General features: G+C 36.2%; 1 pseudogene; it reads right to left on the minus strand.

The window, feature by feature from the left end:
• Positions 1–10,560: 10,560 nt before the first annotated feature.
• Positions 10,561–11,010, minus strand: LOC145685462 (protein GVQW3 pseudogene; annotated as a pseudogene).
• Between the last annotated feature and the right edge of the window lie 607 nt (positions 11,011–11,617).

An 11,617-nucleotide genomic window follows, 5' to 3' on the forward strand; every position in this document is an offset into this window, starting at 1 on the left:
GTGCAAAAATGTGGTAGGAAAAAGGGAATAAAAGGGGCTGAAAAATCATTCAAAAAGGTGCAAAAAAAGGTGATAATAGGATATCTTTATTTAGTGCTATAGTATACAGTTATATGAACATTCTTTATTCATTACACCAACAAATATTGTGAGTCTTGGCTTTAAATATTAAACATAAATTGCAAATTGTTTTAATCCCAAACTTGTACAACATTCAACATTCTTGAAATAAAATTGTGGTTAAAACCAACTTGGTATTTTAAAAAAGTAAACTTTAATTTACCAATATTGTGACTTGAGAAACCGCCACATACTACTGGGTCTTCAGAAACTGGTTATACTTGATTATGCACAACATTTCTATATTTTCAAATGTTAGTTTCTATATTTTCAAATGGAGCTCAGGAGATCCTTGTGGAGAAACTTCACTCGACATCAACAGAAACCAGTGGTACACATCTTTTAAACGCAGGGGCAGGAAGTTCAGTTGACGTTGCAAAGGTTTTTATGTCCGGATTGTTTCACAAATTCAGTACAAATTTATCCCTAGCAAACCCATCAAGATTGCGTCTAAATTTATAGAATGCTATGTCTAAACTAGGTTGAAAATAAAACATATTGTTCTGCCCATTTAAAAAAAAAAATAGAGAAAAAGGGACAATATAGGTGCTGAAGGCTAAAACAAGTAGCTAAGAAAGAGGGAAATTTTATGAAAAAGGGCAAAAAGGTGCAACATTCACGAAAAGGTGCAACAAAGTACATTCATTTCAGTTCGTTTTATGCCCGGAAATACATATTTTGAACTTTGGTTGTTATAACAACTACATTTTTAGAAAAGGTGCTGCACCTTAAAATCCGCTCTCTACTACTACTACTACTACTACTACTACAACTACAACTACAACTACTACTACTACTACTACTACTACTACTACTACTATTACTACAACAACAACAACAACAACAACAACTACTACTACTACTACTACTACTACTACTATTACTACTACTACTACTACTACTACTACTAATAATAATAATAATAATAATAATAATAATGGTGAAAATTGGTTCTCCTATGTCGGAGTTTGTGTGAATATATCCAGAACATAAATATAAACGGGTCGAATTGATAATGTACTCCTTTCCTTTGAAGTCAGTTAAAAATTTAATAATTGTACTAAAATAACAAAGAGGAATGTATTTCAAGGAACTCTTCACACATAGACACCCGTGACACACGGAGTGTTATGTTTCTAAATTTACACACATAAGTAAATGGCCTTAATGCACATTATTTGTTTATCTTCAGGTAATTTTCTAAGAATATACTGCTCGTGTCCATTGTAAAATTCCATTTATTGTTCTAAAGGTGAGTTATACATTAACATTATAACATTAAACTGTCACTTTCAAAATGATGGGAATCACGACATAATGGAATAAATGTATCTCTTTTTTCGTATCATACATAATAATTTAATCTTAAAATTACCATGTCCTTCTTGTAACAATATATTTATTATTATTATTAAATCTTCACTATCTTAATCGCTTCCTTTTACTTTGTTTTATTTTTTTCTTTTTCAAACTGAAACATAATTTCGTTTATAAACCTTCCTAGAATTTTATTGTTAATTTGTTGTTTGTCGACAAGAAAGAAGAAATCTCGAGTGACTATTTTAATGCGGTACCACTTGAAAATGATAACTTATTTCTTTGTCTAATAACATTAACGTGAATGACGTGAGTAATGAGAACACACCTCCCAATGTCACGTTGAAAATATAATAATCACGAAATATATTTTTTTTATTTTAAATTTTATCCCTCTTTCTGAAAAAAATAAAAGATACATTATAGGTGCTATATATAAATTGCATCCTTCAACATATCCGCATATGTGTGAGTCTTTCTAAGAAGTGCATTTCGCAAGAATTTTGACCAATGCAATGACCTCTGTACATTCTAAGGAAGATTTTAAAAAAAAAAATGTATATAACAGTTCGCACGTGTTAACGATTTTCCCCTATCGCTTTTCACGTGAGATTCTTTCTTCGTGAAGAATTTTGACCATGATATATTCTCCAGATTCACAAAATTTCTTTCTTCTTCTTCTTCTTCTTTTCTTTTTTTTAAACATTTGCAGAGTTGGAAAGTTATGCAACCAGTACATCAAATATGTTCAATAGACTTAGCAAGGGTGATGAATGTATTTTATGATAATATTATCTGGAAGACTGTTCAACCACGTCGGACAAAAGGAAGATAGTGCCTAATCTATTGATCCTTCAGTGAAAGCTTAGCTACTTTATTGTAGCTAAATCAAGGTTGTCGAACTTGTGACTAACTTAGAACAAATACCGCACCTCAAACATATACGGTATTCTTCCGTACTGCAAGAATTCACCCTCTTAGTAACATAACCGATGTACCCGCCTACTAACGTGTACAAACAAAAACCATCTATCGGTTGTTTCTTAGAGAAGGAATTCCAACACGCGTCTGTCCATAAGGCCACAGAAATGATATGGAAACGCAGTTGGGTTATCGACTATGAAACACTTTTGGAAACGTTTTCATTTTTCGACCAATTATCGGACAGTGATCGATTACGCCTCCATCCTATTGTGAAATGCGTGGACGTAAGCGTCAATGTGTGGGGTCCAATCTCAAAAAAAAAAAAAAAAAAAAAAAAAAGAAGAAGAAGATCGTAGTAACCTCATTTTTGGTGATGCGAAAAAATCTAGGTATTGCAAAGCAGATTGCTACTATTCTCTGAAATAGGTTTACTATCGTGTAACTACATAATTAATGGATAACGGGACATAATGTTGCATGGCAAAGCTGACCATTCGCTAGAAGCAGAGACGTAACAGCAGGCCCGCACCTGCTATTTGAAGCTCTGTTATTACTGAATACTTAAATTGCCTTATTCATTTTGTGTATGTGATATTTGTATATACATTATAAACTTTTAGATTACTAACAAACTCTCTACTCCCACTGGAAAATTCAAGTAATGTTAAAAGAGAGAAAAAATGTTATGTAAATATTAAAACGATTAAATCAGTTTGCATTGTACTGTACAAATTACGCCCAAATTACAATATCTTGCTCAGACTGGGACCTTGAGTGCAAAATAACAAAAGGGTCACTGAAAAGACAGCGAAACCGATCATAAAGATTATATACAAGTTACCAAAAATTGAGTATGTCTTTGTTGAAATCGAAGATAAACTGACTTTTTTTTTTTTTTTTTTTTAAATTCTGTAATCCATTCATTGGCACCAAAAGGAGAGGACTTGCTATTGCTCCAGCAAGGGGCTCGGAAGAGAGAAAGTCCTGCAGAACCAACCGGGGCATATGTATAAATCAATTCAAAGGGTCCAGTTGTAATGCCTACTGGCAAGGGTTTTAAGCTTCAACTGTTACTGTTACTTTCAGAATAACTCGCTAATTTGGAAGCCCCAAATACAGTACTTTCTTGCACTGGAGTCCCGAAGGGATTTTTTTTTTTACAGCACTGGCTGGAAGAGACAAAGAGCCCCTGGGCACGAATTAAGATGCCATTGATGACCTGCTGGACAATATTCGTCATCTTCTACAACTAAAATTATACAAACGATTACACAGATCAACAAGCAAACAGTAGTTAGGTACTTGTGGCGAATAGTATTAACTGTTACTAGGATGTCATCGATGACCTGTTGGATACCATAAACGTAAATCTTTACCCAGAATGGCTCAGTGGTAGAACACTTACCTCTGGTGCGTGGTGTTTCTGGTTAAATTCCTAGTAAAGCAAGCTTATGGTGGACAGCATCATGTTCGTGGTTTTTCTCCGGGTTCTCCCATTTCCTCCCATATTTTCATTCTACCAATTCTTCCATCACAATTCACTTACCTTAATCATCCGTCTCTTTAGCCTAATAAACTGAAAGATTTCATTTCATTTTAATATTTTCAGCCTAAGGCTGAAATGTTCTTGCCACTCCTCACTCCGACAAACGATATTATATCACAATACGAAGTAAATATAATTTTAAAAAGTAAACAATTTTATTCTTTTGTTTCAATAATTTTCTATAGCCTTTAATGAATTTTCATTTGGAATCTGCTTCAAAGAAAGATTTTAGTTGCTTCAAATTTACATTTTGTTTTGAAATAAATAAATAAACGAGATTACGGAGAATTGTTGGTTTAAGTATATCTTCATTAAGAGCCTGCCTTACTAAAAATAATACAAAATTTACCATATTTCTTCTGCTTGTTTATTCATCAGTGAAAAGAGATAATGAAATGCAACTTACCACAATCATAGATAATGTTATTCTACAACAGAAAATATGAACCTGAAGAATGTTCAGTGATGCCAGAAAAACAACGCCCCTAAAATCTAAGTTAAGGCAGCGAGTAGAAGAACAAACTCAACTGCATTTGGTTACGTATCATGTTGTTTTGTTTGCTTGTGAACTACTTTTTAAATAATAGTTGTATTTAGTTTGTAATAAACAAAATAGTTTTAACATACAGTTATTAAAACTAAATAATAATGTTAACTAAAAAGTAGTTTACAAGAAACCAAAACAACATGATACGTAATCAAATGCAGTTGAGTGCACTCTTCTACTCGCTGTCTTAACTTAGATTTTAGGGAAATTGTTTTTCTGGAAACACTGTTATTTCTATGGATTGCAACACTGTACATTCTTCAGGTTCATATTTTCTGTTGTAGAATAGCATTATTTATGATTGTGGTGACTTACATTTCATTATCTCCTTTCACTGATGAATAATCAAGCAAAAGAAAATGGTAAATTTCGTATTATTTTTAGTAAGGCTCTCAAGTTCTTCAATATCACAACAAGATACCAGTAAGCCTATAAAGTACAGCTAATGAGATATAGCCTACATTTATTATTTACTATTAAACATTATTTTTTTTACTTAACTAAAATGTTGTCCAAATATGAGACACACATCAAAAAGAGATTATATCGCGGGTAAATTCCGGTGTGTAGTTTCCGAAGAAATGGCCAAAAATAAACTTGTGTGACTCTAATATATGTCGTTTGTTGCCAATAATCTATTATGTAATAATGAAACTGTTCTTCAATATAAAACTGATCTTTCCAATATCACCTTCTAGGTTGCGTGATTACTTGTATATGTCGCTTCTATACAATTGTATATTCCATCTACAACCAGGTTGGGATTTAGGTGGTGCACCGGTGCACGTGTACTCCTCCCCCCCTTCGTTGTAAATATGCACTATCTAAAGTTAGAAGCTAGCAACTAAAATAGCAACACTTCCCGGAAATTTCTACTGTGATGTTTGCGTTTGGGGCTGAAAAGAAAGTAGAGTTATCAAAAGCAATAAGTTTAAGACTATTTTCTGAATGTTGAAGGAAAAAGATTCACCGAGCGTTTCCGACAAATCCTCATTCACACCACAAATGCCTAAAGGATTTTAAAAAGTCAAATTTAATTCAAACGTACTGGTAGTTATTGGTGCACCCTCCAGCATAAAACTCTGTATCCGACCACTTCAAAATTTAATTCAACTTCAAGTGCCAATGACGTCTGCAAAGTGGACCAAGGCAAGGTCGTGCCCTTTTCTCTGAAATTCAAATGAATCAAGATTGTGGGTCGCTTGGAGAAGGGAGGGAGTGCAAACAACCCAACAATGAGGTAAAATTGACCACGGTGGAGTTAAAACAAAACGAAATAATGGGTTTAAAGAGTAAAGGTCACATTAACCATTACGAAATTTAACACCGTAAGTGTTAAATCATAAGTGGGTTACATAGGTGACCAAACACTTCATAACACAAATTGAGTGCCCGTTGAACTCGTGATTTGAAATTTTATTCAACACCAAGGATATCGACTTCTGAGCATACCAGAAATAATTCGTTACTGACTGTGAATATTTTCATTTTTCACAGCCAGTAAGTAGTTACGTCAGAGCTTTTCGCAGTATATTTGGCTTGTGCAACGCAACGAATAGCCTTCTATGTTTCCTGTAATTGGCAATAATAATAGTTTTTTTTAAACTTGTAAATAGTTTGACAAAAGTTACATGAGTAACGGTTTCGCCATCTGTTATTCTTGTGTGCTACGACATAAGAATAACAGATAAGGAGAAAAGATTACAGCACTGCTATTCATGCATTGTGGCTTCGATGCAATGTATTATTTTCTTTTGGCGCTATTTTCTTCCTCTGTAGCCTTCCGCTTGAGCCGGAGCTAACGTTGCTATTACAATCGTGCTCTGTCAAGATATAACTCAATAATTTCGACTGAATAGACAATAAATAACAAACATGTGTTGTAATTTTTGTAGTACTAAATAGTCCAAGTAAATCAGCTTTGTTTAGAGTATATGTTTCACGCATCATGACACTTTTCGTTAACCAAGTAAGACCCAAATGTTGGTTTAAAATACTCTACAGTGACATATAGTCATTTTGTCGACCCAACGGTTAATGCAGTTGGGTTGCAAGTGACCACCCATCGTTCCCAAACAACCCAATTTCGTTTGAAACTTTTTAACTACACCGCGTGATCACGTTTTAACCCAATCATTTTTCTCAGTGCAGCAAGATCGCACGACTCAAGAAAATAGGTTTATCCCTGTGAAAACAATACCTGGAACAAGAAATAATCATGCTTTCATTTCTGATTTGGACTAATTTCCTCTACATCAATGGAAAAGCTACATAGAGTTTGGGTAGATACAAAAGCACAAACAGAAGACATCAGAAGTAAAAGTATCGGATCCAGGAAAATTTATAGCGTGTGTCTATCACTTCAAATGGTGGATTGGGATGGTGCTGGAATATTCTGAGGGATATCAGGACTACAACACAAAGTTCTTACACCCTGCAGGGTCCGATTCTACTTTTCGCTGGTCTCGAACCGACGATATCGTATGCATGTCAGCTGGTCACATTCTTATTGATGCAATAGATCACATTTCTATCACGGCTAGTGGAAGATTACATAGTGTGTCACATGAGACTGTTAATAAAATAAACGATTTATTCAAGAATTTCAGTAAACATTGATATATTGCACAATACTGATGTTAGTAAATAAGGCAACTGTTATTTTTTGCTATAATTGCAGGCAGGGGCACTCAAAGAAAATTTTCTAGGGGGGAGCATTCCATGGTTGCTATATTGCGTCTGGTATTTAATATATGTGATTTGCTATATTACATATACATTTTTGTGAGCCAGGGGTGCCCTGCTCCCTTTAGGTAGCCATGATTGTAGGCTACTCTATGGAATAGTTGTAATAAAAGTTATACAGTATCAAATAGGCTACATCATTATTTCAGAATCTCGCTAAGAGGCAAAATACACGTACAGATTATTTGAAGCCTTAGGGTCAAATACCCAAAACCAAATTTGTTTCACGCAAAATATAGGTATTTCTTCATCTTGTGCTAAAATTTTACACATGTACATCTTTCACCACATGCTCATTCCGGGGCCTGAACTTGAGACTTAAATGCTGCTATAACTCTACAACCATACAATATTCATTAGTTGTGATTGCAGATTTGAAATCTACAGGCAAAATTACATGCGGATGAAAATTTTTAGCCTCATAGCACTTATGGTTATTGAAATAAACAATAAAATGCAAAAACAGCTGTGTTTGAGTCATGACCATGAAGCTAATTGCGTAATTAATTACTAATTACCTACGAGGGCTGGAAAAGTTTTATTTTGGGAAATAACTGTTCTCAAATATGGGTCTTTCAATGTACAAAAAATTGTCAAAATCTGAGACCATGAAATTTCAAAATGCTTATACTTTGGTCGATTTGAGATAGAATGGCCTAATGTTAAATATCTATAATTCTAGTAACGAAGAGTTTAGGAAATGTCTGAGAAAAAATAAAATGTTTGAAGATATTATTGCTGTATTGCCGGACCGCACGAAAATTGAAAAGGAAAAAGAAATATTATTTAGTTTCTTCCCCAAAATACTAGATTGTGACTCTGGCCCACCTGGTGGTGATTATTGTTGTGTGAACGTATGGCGAAATACAGTGTGAACGTATGGCATAAAAACTAGTGCATAAAACACAAACCAACTTGTGCTGGTGGAGACTAAAAACCACGAATACTATCTAACCAAGTCAGGAGGAGCGAAGCAGGGGGCCCGCGCAACAGCGAGGGGATGCGTTCATAGGAAGCAGGCGCGTCAGCGGAGGTGGGTATACGCACAAACGAGGATAGTGGAAAAACACTTTATATATGTCATAAAATGTATGGCTTATGTGTTACACAGCTTTGGGTGAGATATACTAAATGCCATCCGAAAAAGTACCAAAATGTACTAAATTAGGTTAGATTCGATTAGGTTTGGTTAGATGTTCCTCTTGTTTTCTGTAGTTTCAATTCCTTTCCACACTTGCGATGAACTATTCGCCTGTTTATTACACCATGCTTTTCACATAATTTCAACAACTGACACTCTTTATTTTTGTATGACTCGATAAAACTTAAACACACGCATTTCCATATTGCTTTCCGTACAAATCATATCAAGTGTACCTCTCCCCCAAATAGTCTCTTCAGCCTACATATATAGTGCATCTTACAACATCTAAAACAACTAACAACAACAGTATTTTCTTAACTTCAACTATTCTTCTCACCTGACGTTCACTCACTCTTCCTCGCAAACCAAAATAAGTTCTCAAATTCATCTGGTAAAATTTCTAAAATTGGTCCGGCGATACAGCAGTTAATCCGAAGACGAAGACAAAGTTTCTTGTTTTCCTGGTCATGTCATAAGTCTGAAGAAAGATGGTCATATTTTCACTTAAACACTAAATTATAGGTAACCTTTAACATGTTCGAAGTACCAGCAATGGAAATTCTGAATTTCTTGTATGTCAAGGTTTTCCTTCGTACTGGTATGTTTGAGATTAGAGCTAGAATTTACCGTTTGACTCCGAATGAAATAATTTGTCTTGTATTAAAAATATTTTAGCTAGCATACAAGGAAAGGGCGGTTCTAGAACGGACTCTTGGGGGAAGGGGGCTACTTAGACTTACTTTAATTTTATTTATGAACAGACCTGGCCTTTTTCCCCTTTCCTTCCCACTGGATCCACCTACGCATACAAGGTACCCAATTTTATATATTTAGCAAGGAAGATACCGTCTACTTGTTGTGTGATGGACACCCACTTGAATGAGCTGTAAAAATTTATTTATTTTCTAAGTTTTCATTCTTGGTCACCAGTTGGTTCACAATACATATATTTTTAAATATTTAATAATTTGCGTGATGTAGTTGAAATTCATTTCCTCGCAGAGAACACAATATATATATATTTATTTATTTTCTGTATTTCTTCTAATAGTTTTCTGTGTTTGTTACTCTTTTCTCATGAGATCCAAACGATTTTCAACGCTCGTGTAAAAGCTATAAAACAAACAGATTAATACGTGCAAGTTAAATTTGTATAACAAACTACGATGTTCCACGGAATCACTATGTTTCTCGACAATTTGTTCATAGCGTTGCTAACCATACGATTAACCCTTATCCGGGCAACCGGGGCCTCCCAGGCCCAGTAGCTTCATTTTTTTCGAATTTCTCAATAATCACACATATTTCGATGAAATAAAATTCCGAATTCTTCCTATATCCTTAGTCGAAGTTAAAATCATGAACATATCGAGTTGGTAAAGCTATTTGATTTCTTTTTAAAAAAATGAAAACTCCTGTCGACCTTATCCTCGATCTATTCAAACAGAAAGTGGTAAAAACCTGCGATTTCCCGTTTTCAAGCACTGATCATCATATACAAAAAGGTAAAAGATACAGAGAAGTACTTTTTCATATATATTTTGTGTCGAAGGTATATATATAGGGTTCATTATGAAAGTAATGAACATTGCTTTAGAAAAAACTGTTTTATTGTTCTGATTGTTACAAATCTTTAAAATTCCTCAAAATACGCTCCTTCTGCATCGATACACTTCTGGAGACGTGTTTTCCACGCCTGGAAAGCATCTTTAAAGTCCTCAGCTGGAATGGCTTTTAAAAACCTTGTAACATGGGCTTGAATGTTCTGCACGGAGTCCCAATGTTTTCCTTTGAGGTGTCTCTTCAAACGGGGAAACAAAAAAAAAGTCACTATAGGAGCCAGGTCAGAACTATAGGGGGTGGGGGACCACTGGGGTTCTGCTCCGGGCCAGGAAGTCGACGACGGTGAAGGTGGTGTGACTTGGTGCATTGTCGTGGTGGAGTTTCATTGAGTCTTTGATGTCACTTCGAACATGGGCGACCCTGCGTTTCAGTCTTTTGAGCACTTCTAGATAAAATCCTGCGTTGACAGGTTGTTCTGGTGGCACAAACTCGAAATGGATGATTCCTCGAACGTCGAAGAAGACAATGAGCATGGTTTTGATTCGGGATTTGCTCATGCGCGCCTTTTTGGGCGGGGGGAGGATGAGGTGCGCAACTCCGCACTCTGCCTTTTGGATTCTGGATCGTATTCGAACATCCAGGATTCGTCTCCAGTTACGACCGATCACTTTCACACAATGCCAACAACTCCTTGCAGCGCAAAACTCGAAATTCTTTTTGTTCCTTCGTCAACACCTTCGGCACAAGATTCGCACAGACCTTTCGTATTTGCTGGTCCTCGGTCACTATCCCATGTACCGCAAATGTTGACATGTTTAGGGTGTCCGCGATTTGTTGAATGCTCACACGCCAGTCTGAGCGCAACACTTCACGCACACGGTTAACGTTGTCGTCGGTCCTGGCCGTTGTTGGGCGTCCACAACGGGGCTCGTCGGCGACCTCCTCCCGACCCTCCTTGATCGACTTGTGACATTTTCCGACCTGAGATCTTGACAAACACTCCTGCTTGTAGGCCTCTTTCAGCATCTGGTAAGTTTCCGTAGCATTCTTACCCAACTTGACGCAAAATTTTATGGCGTAGCGTTGTTCGAGCGAACCCTCCATCGCGCCGTGTTACAACTTGTAAAAACGTGCTTCACGCGGATCGACATCCACACGCTGTCACTGCTCGCAGCAGACTGACTCCGGGCGCGTTTGGAAGGACAGACCACCCACTACATTTTACTCGCCGGCAGCGCGCACTGCGGTGGATTGTTGAGTCAGGGTACATCATGCTCATTACTTTCATATATATATATATATATATATATATATATATATATAGTGCGTCCCGCTAGCTTTTGAACCCGAAAAAAACGTTATAATTTCCGAACAAATATACATAAGAAAATGAAATTCACAATACACATACCTTGTTTCATGCTAAACACGAGAAAGGGTTGAACGGAAGCGCACACGTCAAAACAAAGACGATAAGTGGCGCCAGGGGAAGTGCTGCTTGGCGTGGTACGCGTGCGTTAGTGTGACTCGAGTCGCTGCATCGCGAGGATGGTTCTGTACACCGTACAGGAACGCGTGTTCATTGTTAAAAAATATTGGATATCGGGATCGTATCAGACCGTTCAACGTGAATTTTGCCGTGAATTTGGATGCCGTAAAGGACCATCGAAATCATCAATACATAATTTGGTGAACAAGTTCGAAACAACAG

Source organism: Thermobia domestica, chromosome 5, assembly GCF_964235325.1.
Source record: "Thermobia domestica chromosome 5, izTheDome1.hap1.1, whole genome shotgun sequence".
Lineage (NCBI taxonomy): Eukaryota > Metazoa > Arthropoda > Insecta > Zygentoma > Lepismatidae > Thermobia > Thermobia domestica.